This window comes from Mustela nivalis (assembly GCF_964662115.1).
Source record: "Mustela nivalis genome assembly, chromosome: 5".
Taxonomy (NCBI): Eukaryota; Metazoa; Chordata; class Mammalia; order Carnivora; family Mustelidae; genus Mustela; species Mustela nivalis.
This window is the reverse complement of record NC_139024.1, coordinates 148,735,898-148,749,869: the sequence shown is the minus strand read 5'-3', so window position 1 is coordinate 148,749,869 and position 13,972 is coordinate 148,735,898. Positions and strand designations below refer to the sequence as shown.

The window sequence follows — 13,972 nt, the reverse complement described above, 5'->3', positions numbered from 1 at the left end:
GGAGAGGAGCTGGCCGGTCTCTTGTCCTTTAGATTTCTCAGGCACCAATCTCTCATCCACAACACCTCCCAATCATAGACACTCCAAATGGTCTGTGGAAAACCCTTTACTCTAGACTTGAGTTGAAGAGGCACGACCTCATAACCCTCTATCGAGGTGGCCGGGCGCGGGGACTCAAACCCACTCCCAACTCTCTAAAAATGATCTTCTAATCATTATTTTCTTAGCCTCTCTGGCCTGTTTTATCAGCTGGAAGTGGCCAATGAGCTAATCACAACCAGTGTGAAGCTGATTTTCCTGTTCTCCATCTTCCAACTCTGCGCTGTGGTCTTACATCTGACTTCGGAATATGGCCTCTACCGTCTTGAGTCACAGCTAAAACCGAAGATTCAAAAGGTTCCATCTAGACACCCCGTGACATGGGGACTCCTATTTCTATCGTTTGACTCATTTTTACTTTTTTCCAGTAGAAAATACACCAACTCCTGCGTGCAGGGCTTGAACTCGCAAGAGGCAAATAATTGCAGAAAGCAAGGTGTAGACTCCAACCCACGAAGCATGAGAAGACAAAGGCTACGGTGGGGTGGGGGCAGAGTTCCCAACTCGTCCGGCGCCCTGCACGCTGGGCTAAGTCCATGAGTTTTGTCCTCCCAGCCCCAGTCCTCCTGTATGACAGCACCACGTAGCATTGTCACCCTGGAAGTCATCCTAGGTTCCTCCCTCCCGCCCACCTGCTACCTCCAATCAGTCACCAAGTCCTATGAATGCTATTTATAAGTGCTCCCTCCCTCTCTGGCCACTCTCTGCATCCTCTTGCCACTGATTTCATGCAGGTCCTCATCACTTCTTACCCATATTTGTTTGAAGATGGAGTGGGGCATAGTTCTATAATCGTGGGAGAGACTCAACAGAGAAGAGACAGAAAACAGTTGAGAGAGAAGACCATGGGCGAAGCCAGATCTCGACAGGAGAAGAGAGGTGGAACCTTGAACCCAGGGCGGGAAAAGTAAATCTTGGATGGAAAAAGAAAAAACTTTACCGAGAGACTGACCTTCTCATAAAGCTAAATGTATTCCATTTTTTCATGTCAATATTTTCTTTCTTTCCAGAAATAAGTTGGTATCAGATGGTCATATTTTTAATGTCCTTCCTTGAAAAAAAAAATTTTACTTGGCAAACTTTCATACCTTTTTTCTACTGAAATTTTGCTATTTCTTGAAATTGCAATCTGCAGTCTGGAGTATCCATCTAGCTACTGACCTCTCTCTCTCTCTCCTTTCCTGTCTTATCCCTTTCCCTTAAGGGAGAAACAGGTTTTCACTGGATGTTTACACTTCCTATCTTCCTCCCTACACATGCTAATCAACCCACTGGTGTCCTCCTCCTACTGCCTCTCTGCACTCAAAGGGTCTGTGTCTGAGGTCAGTCTAACCAACTGCCAAACCCAACGCGCATGACACTAACGGGAGTTCTATGCATCTGAAATATCTAAATTCCCTTTGATTCTCTGATTCCACTCTCTTCTGATCTTTGTCCTTCACTCTGACCACTCCTGCTCATCCCTCTCTCTTTTTTTTTTAAGATTTCATTTATTTATTTTAGAGAGAGAGAACAAGCATGAGCAGAAGGAGATAGAGAGAGAGAGAATCTCAAGCAGACTCCAGATTGAGTGCAAAGCCCGAGATGGGGCCCGATCCCAGGACAGTGAGATCATGACCAAAAGTCGTTCGCTTAACCCACTGTGCCACCCAGGTGCCACCTGCTCATCTCCTTTGTTGGCTTTTCCTCCTCAAGGCTTCACTGTTGAAGGTCCTTCCTGCTCCAGGCTCTCCTGGGGCCATCTCACCCATGCCTTCTACTACAAACTATGTTCTGACAATTCCTATGTAATTATCGCCTGTAACCTGTACCTTTCTATGCCGTAAACATTACTTCTTCCAGGTGAAGAAATGAGGTTAGGGACATTAAAGTAATTTGCAAAGCTTCCACAACTAGTGGTAAGGAATGTCTTCAACCCACAATCTTCAGAACCCAAAGGCCATGGTCGTTGAACTCAAAAACAACTGTTTTAAGGATAACGCAAGGTAATGTATAAAAGTGGTTGAAAACATGGGGTGCTTGGGTGGCTCAGTGGGTTAAGCCTCTGCCTTCAGCTCAGGTCATGATCTCAGGGTCCTGGGATCGAGCCCTGCATCAGGCTCTCTGCTTGGCAGGGAGCCTGCTTCCTCCTCTCCCTCTGCCTGCCTCTCTGCCTACTTGTGATCTCTCTCTGTGTCAAATAAATAAATAAAATCTTTTAAAAAATAAAAAATAAAAAATAAGTGGTTGAAAACAAAGTTTTTGTTGTTGCTGCTGTTGTTTTCTGACTAATCTCTACACCGAACATGAGGCTTGAACTCACAACCCTGAGATCAAGAGTCACTGGTCTGCTGACTGAGCCAGCCAGGGGTTCCCAAAAGTTTCTATATTAATGAAGTTCAGGTATTATATATTTAAAAAAAAAAAAATTTGTGAAGACCCAAGGCTCTTTTCTTTAATACCATCAGTCTCTTGCTCCTGCCTTTCTCTCTGAGATAGTAAAGTAAATTATAGCACATTTCAACCTTCTTGCTTCACCAACCAGGGAATCCAGCAGGGCTCCACATCACATGTGGAGCACTTCTTCAAGGCAGAGCAAACGGACAGAAAATACTAGGTATATGAAAAGACTGTATTTCAAAAGGAGACTCTTCTAAGGAATTACCATAAACAAGATGTACATAAAGTTGATGGACAGTCCAAACATGGATGGATCTACTATGCAGTAGACTCAGTAAGAAGGAAAAGGGCGTCATAGCTATGAAGCCAAGGTAGGTAACCACAAAGTAGGAAGGATCTGACATTAGGAAAGACAACCAAATATATCAATGCCGACTCCCAAATAACTGAAAATCTCAACAGAGTAGAAGATAGGCTTGAGAAACTCTGCCAATGTTCAGAGAAAAGGCAGAAAGATTACATTTATTAAATGAACAATGAGATATGGGAGATGAATGCATAAATGTATGCATGTTTCCAAAAAGATAGATATCCATAAAGAAATCATCACAAGAATTAAACACTGAGATGAAAAATAGATTTTAAGTCTTCAAATCAACACTACTCAAAGAGTACCAGGGAAAGAATAAAACAGACTATTATCATGATACAGTCTGGCCCAAAAAAAAATTATTATTATTATTATTATTTATTTTTTTTTTTTTTAGTGTTAGGGAAATGAACACAATGCTTTAAGCATCCAGACAGAAAAACAGATTACCGGGGAACCTGGGTGGCTCAGTGGGTTAAAGTCTCTGCCTTCAGCTCAGGTCATGATCTCAGGGTCCTGGGATCGAGCCCTGCATCGGACTCTCTGCTCAGCAGGGAGCCTGCTTCCCCCTCTCTCTCTGCCTGCCTCTCTGCCTACTTGTGATCTCTGTCTGTCAAACAAATAAATAAAATCTTTAAAAAAAAGAAAAACAGATTACCTACAAAAAAATAGCAATCAGAAATACCCCAGACTTCTCTTCTGCAGCCCTCATTGCTAGAATTCAGTCAAGCCCTATCTAGAGAGCCCTGAGATAAGGACTATGACCCAAGCATTTTATATAAAGCAAGAAAAACAGAAAGTAATCTCATCTGTGCAAGGCTTTCCCAAAGCAATTTCTTAAAAACATTCTCAGCTACATATAAGCCTAAAAATTTTACTTGAATATATACTTGAATTTGTTATGGCATGAATTTAAGGCTGGAGGAATGGTAACATTATTAACCAGGTATAAGCAGTAGAATGCCTTAAACAGAGTTAAGACTAAATAAATTTGGTCAATATGGGTATAAACCTTAAAGAAAGTGTTAAAAGTAATTCTTCTTAAAAAATAAATTATTTTGGGGCACCTGGGTGGCTCAGTGGGTTAAAGCCTCTGCCTTCAGCTCAGGTCATGGTCCCAGGGTCCTGGGCATGAGGCCCACATAGGGCTCTCTACTCAGCAGGGAGCCTGCTGCCTCCTCTCTCTCTGCCTGCCTCTCGCCTACTTGTGATCTCTTTCTCTGTCAAATAAATAAATAAAATCTTTAAAAAAAATTTTTTTTAAAAAGATGATTTGGGCATTTATGAAACAATAATAAATTTGATTTTAATAACCCTACATTATATCACTAGATTTTTTTCAACAAAAAAACTAGGACATGGAGGGGACAGAGAAAGAGAAATAGTAAATGTGTCCAATTTCTCGCCTTACAGAAAGAAAGCTGTTAAATATCATTTTTTCCTGGCACTGTTTAGGGAAAACGAGCTCATAATTATTTAAAAAAAAAAAAAAGCAAAAACCTTAAAGGCAGCAATAGTTGGAAATGTCAAGAATTTTTTTTAAGCTCTATACTTTTTAGCTATCTCAGAAGAAGGAGCAAAGAAAGTATAGTCCAGACAGAGAAAGAAAAATGTTGAATAGCATGGTCAATTTTTGTATTGTTAATTTAAAAAAATAAATAAACAACGCATAGAAAAAAATCTTAATTCTGTAACAACATGCATATATGCATATATGTTCATATGCATAAAGGTTATGAACCCAGAAAAGTTATGCCAAAGTGTGAGATGTAGCTATGTCTGGGTAGTGGGATCAGAGGCAATTTTGACAGTCCTCTCCATACTCCTATTTTCCAAAGCCAAAATGTAAAGTCCATTGCCTGATATGGTCCTTGGCCTTTTTCATAAGCCTACTTGAAAACTTAAATATATTTATATACACATTTATATACAATATTCCAAACACTCTTACCTCTTTCTGCTCACATGGTTTCCCAGAAAATAGTGGTCAAGGACTAAAGTATGCTCATGGAGAGTAGGATTTCAAAAAGAAAGAGGAGTCTGCACTAATTAAGTATGTTGGGGAAGAAGCAGTAAGCTACAAGAACTTTTTTGAAAAGTGAGGAGGGGTGGGGAAGGTGGGATTGGAATGGGAGGTAGGGCTGGCTTCCCCTGAGGCTTCAGCAGCAGCATCGGGACCATGGGGGCGGTGAGTCTGGCTGGGGCTGAGGCCAGGGAGCTCAAGGAGGTAAGGCCACGACAAGGAGTAGATCTCTGTCACCAAGCTGGGTCGCCTGGTCAAGGACATGAAGATCAAATCCCTGGAGGACATCTGTCTCTTCTCCCTGCCCATCAAAGAATGTGAGATCATTGACTTCTTCCTGGGAGCATCCCTCAAGGATGAGGTTTTGAAGACCATGCCTGTGCCAAAAGCAAACCCATGTAGCCCAGTGGACCAGGTTCAAGGCATTTGTTACCATCGGAGGTTACAGTGGACACCTATGTCTGGGGGTCAAGTGCTCCAAGGAGGTAGCCACTGCCATCCGTGGGGACATCACCCTGGCCAAGCTCTCCATCGTCCCACTGTGGCAAGGCTACTGGGGAAAAGATCAGCAAGTCCCACACTGTCCTAGGCAAGGTGACCGGCTGTTGTGGCTCTGTGCTGGTTCATCCCATCTCTACCCCCAGAGGAACTGGCATTTGTCTCAGCCCCGTGCCCAAGAAGCTACTGATGATGGCCAAAACTGATGGCAGACACTTTGCCAAGGTTACGTTTGATGCCATCTCCAAGACCTAAAGCTATCTCACCCTGACCTCTGGAAGGGGACAGTGTTCACCAAGTCTCCCTATCAGAAATTCACTGACCATCTTGTAAAGACCCACACCAGAGTTCACACTTCTGGGTGCAGAGGACTCAGACTCCAGCTGTGACCCCCCACATCGTTTTATACAAGAAAAATAAAGTGAACTATAGCTTGAAGAAATAAATATAAATAAATAATTGGCAGTGAGACATACCATTGGCAAGAATACTATCCTGGAGTCTATATGGTTTTTTAAGATTGGTGCCTACCTATCAGGAAAATTCTTTTATAAGTGACAAAAGATAAAGGTCTCAATGCTAGGACCTTGGGGATGGTAGATCTTTAAGACTAAAGATCTTGAAAGACAAACACATCAAGAAATCGGACTTCCAAAATTCAAGCCTTAATTAAGTAGGGTTTTGAAGGCTATAAACTCCAATGATTGCTTCCATTATTTCAGATTGTAATCGCTAGGGGGCGTTCTGAAGGCTAACCATTCCTGAACGATACAGGAGTGGAGTCAGTCCCCATCCCCACTGCGTGGTCCCCCACACTACCCTTCTCTCTATATACTCGTCCTTCTCAGGGCACTCCTTTTCTTCCACAGTCAGCGGAAGCAGTCCCCAGCCACTAGGAACTAGCATAAAGTATGTCACCACCTTTGTCAAGGACCTGTGTTGCCTTTAAGGTGACACTCTGAGATTCACAGGAAAGCTAGCTGAGATTGGCAACTGACTTTGCTGCCTTTCCTACCTTATTGAACTCATGTATAAATTCATTTTGAATGAGCAAATTCCCCAGTACTACAAGAACTGGAAAGAATATAAAATGTAATGTCTATGTTCAAAGTTTGGATTATGGTTTGCGAGTGCTTCAATATTCAACTGTAGAAAGAAATTATTAGAATCTGGATGGCTTCTAAAGTGCCTTCTGATTTTAATACTCTTATGATTCTATTATTTCTACAGAGCTGAATCAAGGGAAATTAATATAGCCTGATTAAGTAAGGCAGTTTGTGATCGAGGCTGCACGGAGGCTACTCTCTCTGTGGCTCAAGGTACTTCGCAGAATGCTGGGCTAAAAATGTAACTGCATTCTGCAACCAATGCAAACATGTTCTAATTGATGGGGAGGGGAAAAAAAAACTCAGAGTGCCAGCAATTCCTCTGTGAGCTGGCGTGGCAGGGAGAGTGTGGGGATCAGTGAAGCATCAAGTTACAGACCAAATTGAAGGTCTGAAAAACGAAAAAGAGTGGCAAGAGCTAACCATCCGCTGTCTGAGCTGCCAGACTTGGACCTACCACCCTTAGTCACAAAGGACTGCTCTGCGCATGCTAAGCACACAGCTAAGGGCTCCAAACATCTTTTATTAAAAAGGCCTTCAGTTCCAAATAGATCTTTATGGAATTATTTCCTTGAAGTTTTTAGTTCTGTCATATTAAAATTTCCATGAAAATGTAATCAAAACCTAATGCTTACAGCGTTCTGCCACAGAGAAAAATATTGTGGGGTTTTGTTCCTATTAAAAACATGTGTTACGTATATATACATAATTATGTAAGTCCCAGACCCAGTGCACACACATCTACACAAAAACCTTAGGAAAATAATGATAATCGTTTGACCTAAGCCAAGAATACTCATAACATAATATTGTACCCTGTCCATAACACCCCTCATTAAGCCAGTGCTTTGAAAAGGTCAGCAAGCAGTGAATACTTCTGCATATTTTGTGGCATAGGCTGCAAACACTAGATCTATAGGGATGAATTAAGGTCACTTTTAAAATTCAAACACAGTATTTTCTCGACTTGGTTGGCTGAATCGTGTGCATCTGCACTCTTTTTCCTAGGGGGAAGTTAATTTTAGAAAGGAGGAAAAGTTTGCCAGGAAAACAATCATATTGGCTCAATACCTAGACAGTGACTCTTTTCTTAAAAGTTCAAAATGCTTTACAGACAGTCTCCTACTTGTCCTTAATATCCTTGAAAGCAGGTACCAAATACCCATTCCTGTTTTATAATGAGCATCTCATTTCATAAAAAGGTGGTATGATTTAATAGGTATACCAAAGGAACAGTATTTTTTTTCAAGGAGTCCTTCACCTCAATTTTCCAAAGACAGATAAAATAAAAACATTTCTTTTCCCTGGTAGTTACTCTGAGAGTTCGGTAGGTACCTAGAACAGTTCAGATACAGATACATACAAAAAGCAGCAGAAATGTATGCATGACAAAGTGCAAAATGGAGAAACATTCAGAATCTGTATAAATTCAAACACAATATAACGTACAGACACTCTCAACCAACTCAGGGTAGAAGAGCTTGGTTCAAGTAATTAGGAATGTGAACAGAATCTAAATTAATTTATATGTCTATTCTTCCTTCTGTTTTCCCAGAGATATAGTGCATTTGGATCTTTGGCTTTAAAGTAACCAATATGTAAAGACGACAGTGGTCATTGACAGAAAGTCCATGCAAGCGCAGAGAAGGAAGATTTTCTGATTTCCATGGGAATAGGCCTCAGTCCTTTCTAATCGCCAGAGTACTTCTGAAGGAATTCTTACATTGAAAAAACCTGATGTTTAAAAGCTAGCTCTTTAACAAGGGCTCTTAGAAGTATGGTATTTCTCTCCACCCTCTGTCTGAGTTCCAAACCAACGTTAACCCTCCCTTCCCAAAACTGCCAACTCAGAACCAACCACCCCACCAAATTCATCAGCAAGAAAGAAACCAGCTTTCGCCCTGTTTTTATTCTCCAGGTGATGCCTCCCGCTGGTTGGGTATCCCCTCTCCCACTTCTGCGGACCTTTAAGATACTTTGAAGAGATTGGGGGGGGGGGGTGCACATCGCAATCCCCGGGCGTGCTTTTTAAATGCACAGAAGCCTGCGTGTGCACCGCCCCCCCCCCCCCCCCCCGCAACACTCACTCCATTTCTGAATTGGTATCTGAGCGCTTGAGTAGGACCTACTGCTTTAGGCTGTGATAAAGTTCTAGTCACAGCGCAGTCCCCAGGAAACCTACAAAACTCATCACAGTATTTAATTTTCGGGGCGGGGGGTGGGGACCAAAACCAAAACCAAACCAAAGAACCTCAACCTTTTGTTCGGTGCTGATAGGAAAGACCAGACGGCACACCTACTTTGAACCAAGGGTCATCATCGCCACCCCCACCCCAACACCCCCGGCAAAGTTAGGCTAGAAACAGGAGGGGGGGGGTACTGTTTTGGAAGAAGAGCAGTTGCGATACTCCGACCTGGAAATTACTGCAGAGTCTAGGGGACAACCGTGCGCGGGTGCTTGCGCCACACACCTGGAGAAGGGGCAAGACCGCCCGCCTGCCCTCCCACCCTCTCCCTACGAGCCCGGGAGGCGGGTTCTGGGGCCTGCCATGGGGAGGGGGGCACAAGAGAAGGGGTAAGGGGAGAGGAGACGGGGGTCCAGCGCAGCTGGCGGAGGGTCGGAGTCCCCGCTGCCCGCCCTTCCACCACCACCCCCCACCCCGGCCCGGCGCTCGCCCCGCGCGCAGGACGCCGGAGCGGGCGCGAGCCAGAGAGGCCGAACCGGCACCTGGTGCGCCTGGCCCCGCAGCCCTCGGGGGAGGACGCACGCCGCGCCCCTGCTTACCTTGCGCGCGAGGTCCGAGTCCGGAGCGGGGACGCAGGGAGGGGCCGCTGTCAGCTCCTCCGGGCGGCGCTTCAGGTATCAGAGGCGCGCGGGTCTCCTCGCTCCCCGCCGCCCCGCGCGCCCCGGGCCCCCTCCTCCCGCCCTCGCCCCCGGCGCCCGCCCGCTCATCCCCCGGCGGCCGCCCTCCGCCGCGCTCCCCTTCTCCCCCTGCTGTTTACTCCGGAGAGCGGTGGCCCCTCTCCCGAGCCTTCCCTCCCCCAGCGCGTGCACGCACACACCTCCCCCAGAAACGCGCTCTCTTTCGGAACCCGCGGCGACGGTGGTCCTTGAAATCCTGGGGCTGGGCGATCTCAGAGGAACCCTTTTAAAATCTTGGATCTACCCAATGAGGTTCAAGGGAGGCACCACTTCCAATCGTCCCTGCCTCCATCCCCCGCTGGCCTTTCCCACAACAGCACTGAACGCTTGATATTCTTGGAGCGTGTGCTCTGAGGCTCTCCGGCCAGGCATTTTCATTTTTCCAAAAGAACTCCTTCCATTTTCCTGTTTTCAAAATGTAGACGTCCCCACTATTTAAACTTGGGCTGCCGCAACTTCAGATCGGCCTCGGGAAGCCTATGCTGTGTTCAGCTGTGCAAGACAAGGCAGGTCTCTTCTGCCAGCACTGCGGATACCTGCCACCTGTTAGGGCCCCAAGTCTAGGCGGGAGCAGTTCATTACACCTGGCTTTGGTTACTGAGCACGTCTGCAGCCTCCGTTTCTCAGGAGAGACACTTCTGAAGCCAAAGTTCTGGGAAGGAGCAGGCGGATCTATTCAAAGAGTTCTAAGGCCGACCAACTAGCACTGGGCAGAGCATACCCAATACCATGAGAGATAAGAACCATGGGAAGGCATCTGGGAAAACATCACTGTGTCATTAACATGCAGGGGCTGGGAGTGACATAATCCCTATTGGGAATGTGGAGGGTGCTTTGTTAAGTGGCATTCCATGGGTTCATTCATTCATTTGCCTATCAATATCTGTATTTATGGAGTAGGTTAGAGGAAGTGTAGCATTATTCATAGTCGGTCACGCCAGTGACAACTTAAATGATGCCAGGAATTACCTTAAGAAGCAACTAGTTTATTACAGAGGGAAAATGTAAATCGCTATTAAAGAGACTCCGGCCTTTGTATTTCTTCTGCCGATATTTATCACATGTTCGCTAGCTGCAGATACTGCCGGGTGCTAGCGGTGGAACAGTGAACAAGAAAGGCAACATCCCTAACCTCAAGGAACTGAACAGAGGGCTATACAGGTGAACAGGCTATTATTGAAAGCAGATGTTCTGATGGCAGGTGGCATGCAAGGAGGGCACTGTACCTGAAGCCAGGAGGATGTGGCTTTTAAGGTGAGACCTGAAGAGTGAATATAACATGGCTAGAGACAGGGGAGTTTCCTAGTAAGGGGGGAGCACGGGCATGCCCTGGAATGTTTATAGCAGCAATGTCCACAGTAGCCAAACTATGGAAGGAAATTAGATGTCCATCAACAGAGGAATGGATAAAGAAGATGTGAGATATATATATAGATAGATAGATAGATAAAATGCAGCCATCAAAAAACGAAATCCTGCCATTTGAATCCACGTGGATGGAAATAGAGGGTATTTTGCTAAGCGAAATAAGTCAATCAGAAAAAGTCATTTATCATGTGATCTCTCTGATATGAGGAATTTGAAAGGCAGGGTGGGGATTCGTGGGGAGAAGGGAGGGAAAGAATGAAACAAGATGGGGTGGGGAGGAAAACAAACCATAAGAGACCCTTAATCTCAGAAAACAAACTGAGGGTTGGGGGGAGTGGTGTGTCTGGGTGATGGACATTGGAAAGGGTATGTGTTATGGTGAGTGCTGTGAATTGTGTAAGACTGATGATTCACCGACCTGTACCGCTGAAACAAACAATACTTTGCATGTTAATTTAAAAAATAAATTAACTTAAAAAATAAATAAACTTTAAAAAAGAGAGAGAGAGAGAAAAGAAAGAGCATGGCAAATCAATGTATTTCAAGAAGCTCATTATGGCTGTTGGATTCTTTTTTTTGGAGGAGGGAGTGCCCGTGGTTGGAAGAAAGAATGGAGAGACGCTGCTAGAGAGGGTAAAAAGAGGCGAGATCATGTCGAGTCCGCGAGCCATATTTTAAAATGCATTTGATTCCACAGACAAGAGGGAGGCACTGTAATGTCAGGTCACGATGAGATCAGCTTTTTTGCTTGAGAAAGATCATGGGCTGCAAATAGAGAACACATGAGGGTCGGGGGAGGGATGGGAAGAGCTCTGGAAGGGACACATGCTCAGTGAGACCCTTTCCAGATCTTCATGCCTTGGAGGCATCTAAGGTCAGTCCTATGACAAGACCCCCCCCCCCCCCCCCGAGAGACAAACGTTTCCTGAAGGGACTCCTGGAGGGAGAGCCCAGTGGCGGTGGGAAGCAGTGACACGCGACGGAAGGAAATGGACATCAGAGATAAAAAATGTTGTTTGGGAAACATTTTATTATACAGTGACTCATACAGTTCAGGGATAGAAAGCACGTTGATTTGTAACTGACTAGTAGAATAAAGGAGAATTTGACACACAGGAATCACTTTGATATAGATTCTAAAGGTCCTACTGTGTGACAGCAGACAAGCATGTTCCCACCGCAGCTCCCCTCTCCTTTTGAATTATTTGATTCCTATTACCGCCCACGCCTACCATCTAATCATTTTGTGACCTTCCTCAATTTGAACCCATCTGTCTGAAATCAAAGTTCACACTAGTTCTGCTGGGCCATGTTCTCTGGATTTGCAGAGGTCTAGACATTGATGGCTGGGAGCTCCGTTACTTTGCTGCAACCTGGTGAGCCGTAATCAGGTTTAAAGAAAGGCGTGAGTGCCCAGGCTGGGGTGTTGGGAGGCACTGGGACTCATGCTGGCCCCTCGCCACCTGATTCTGAGAGCAAATAGGCATAGGTGAAAGGGGGGGAGGGGGAAGCAGGTTGACCTTGGGTCAGCAGAGCCAGAGCAAGATGGGCAAACATTTTTCCTTAATTGTTTTAAGGAAACACCCAATGTGGGGTCAGAACTCACAACTCTGAGGTCAAGAGTAGCAGGCTCTCCCCACTGAGCCAGCCAGGGACCCCAGGACAGCCAAACATTTTGCCCCTAGATCACGCTCTTCAGTAGTCTTTGTTGTTGTTTATTTTTCTAAGATTTTATTTTTATTTATTTGACAGAGAGACAGAGTGAAAGGAGGAACACAAGCAGAGGGAGTGGGAAAGGGAGAAGCAGGCTTCCCACCAAGCAGGGAGCCTGATGCAGGGCTAGATCCCAGGATCCTAGGATCATGACCCAAGCCCAAGGCACCTGCTTAATGAATGAGCCACCCAGGCGCCCTTGTTGTTGTTTATTTTAAGATAATTTAGTGTTGGGTGCCTGGGTGGCTCAGTGGGTTAAGCCTCTGCTTTCAGCTTGGGTCATGAGCTCAGGGTCCTAGGATCAAGCCCCACATAGGGCTCTCTGCTTGGTGGCGAGCCTACTTTGCCCTCTCTCTCTGCCTACTTGTGATTTCTGTCAAATAAATAAATTCTTAAAAAAAAAAAAAAAGATAATTTGCTGCCTTCTCTCTCTCTCCCCAGTTCTACTCTCGTCAATTTTCACATTTTTTCATTTGCTTCTTCTCTAAGTTTTTCTTCTCTTTCCTTCCTTCCCTCTTTCCTTGATTCATTCCACAAATATTTTTCTATCTAGTATTGTTTTGTATCTCAATAGTGAGTGCTGGATATACAAAGACGACCAAGGATTAAGTCTGCTTTAGACTAGAGTTCTTTCTGAAGAGCTGCCTTACTCTTGACTCCTCAAACATACTTTCATCTTTGTCCTTTAGGCTCGTCCTTGAATTCATCGTCAGTGTATGTATGAATTAGGATACTATGGTCGCCAGTAACAGAAATGCAGTAGCAGGTCTGTCACCTGGAAACCAAAGGCATGGATACAGACAGGCTCCCTCAACAATCTAGAATGGGGAATTAAATATAATCATGAATCTTTGTTCTTCCCTTATCCTAATTTACTTTCCTCTTCACTTTTTCTCTCTCTCTCTCAACTCCACATTGAGATTGAGGGGATTAACCAGCCTTCCCTGGGTCAGATGGCCACTCAGGGGGGACGAGGGGTCAGGATCATGATGTAAACACATGCCTGCCAAAGTTCTTCATGTAACTATGCAGATGGCAGCTGGCACAGAATTGGGGATAAAAAGGAAAGTGTGTTTGAGGAGTCAAGAGTAAGGCAGCTCTTCAGAAAGAGCTCTAGTCTAAGGCAGACTTAATGAAGGTTTGCTGTAAGGGTAGACACATAAATAATTACAATATAATTTCATCAGTGCTGTAATAAAGATATGAACAAAGTACTAGGAGAACAAAGTGCAGGGGGAGAAGTCGTCTCAACTTCAGAAACACAAGGAATGTTTCATGGAGAAGGCAATGATTTGAGTCATGGCAGCTGAATTTATGTTTGCCAGACAAATGCACTAGCTAGTTTGTAGAATTTGCAAGATTATTCCTTGTTTGGTAACTAGTTTTTGCAGTGAGGTGAAGGCTTCAGGCAGAGACCAGAAAGGAGTCTATGACAGTAGTGAGGGAGAGAGCTAATATGGCCTGAGAGATAAGGAGGGGTGTGTAGGACATGT

General features: G+C 44.8%; 1 protein-coding gene across 1 annotated transcript in view; it reads right to left on the bottom strand.

The window, feature by feature from the left end:
* Positions 1-9,375, bottom strand: part of RNF144B (ring finger protein 144B) — a 170,808-nt gene extending 161,433 nt beyond the window's left edge. Inside the window, exon 1 of the mRNA XM_082731840.1 lies at positions 9,261-9,375. The gene's annotated coding sequence lies outside the window, so the exon portion shown is untranslated. The remainder of the gene's footprint in view (positions 1-9,260) is intronic.
* Positions 9,376-13,972: the final 4,597 nt, after the last annotated feature.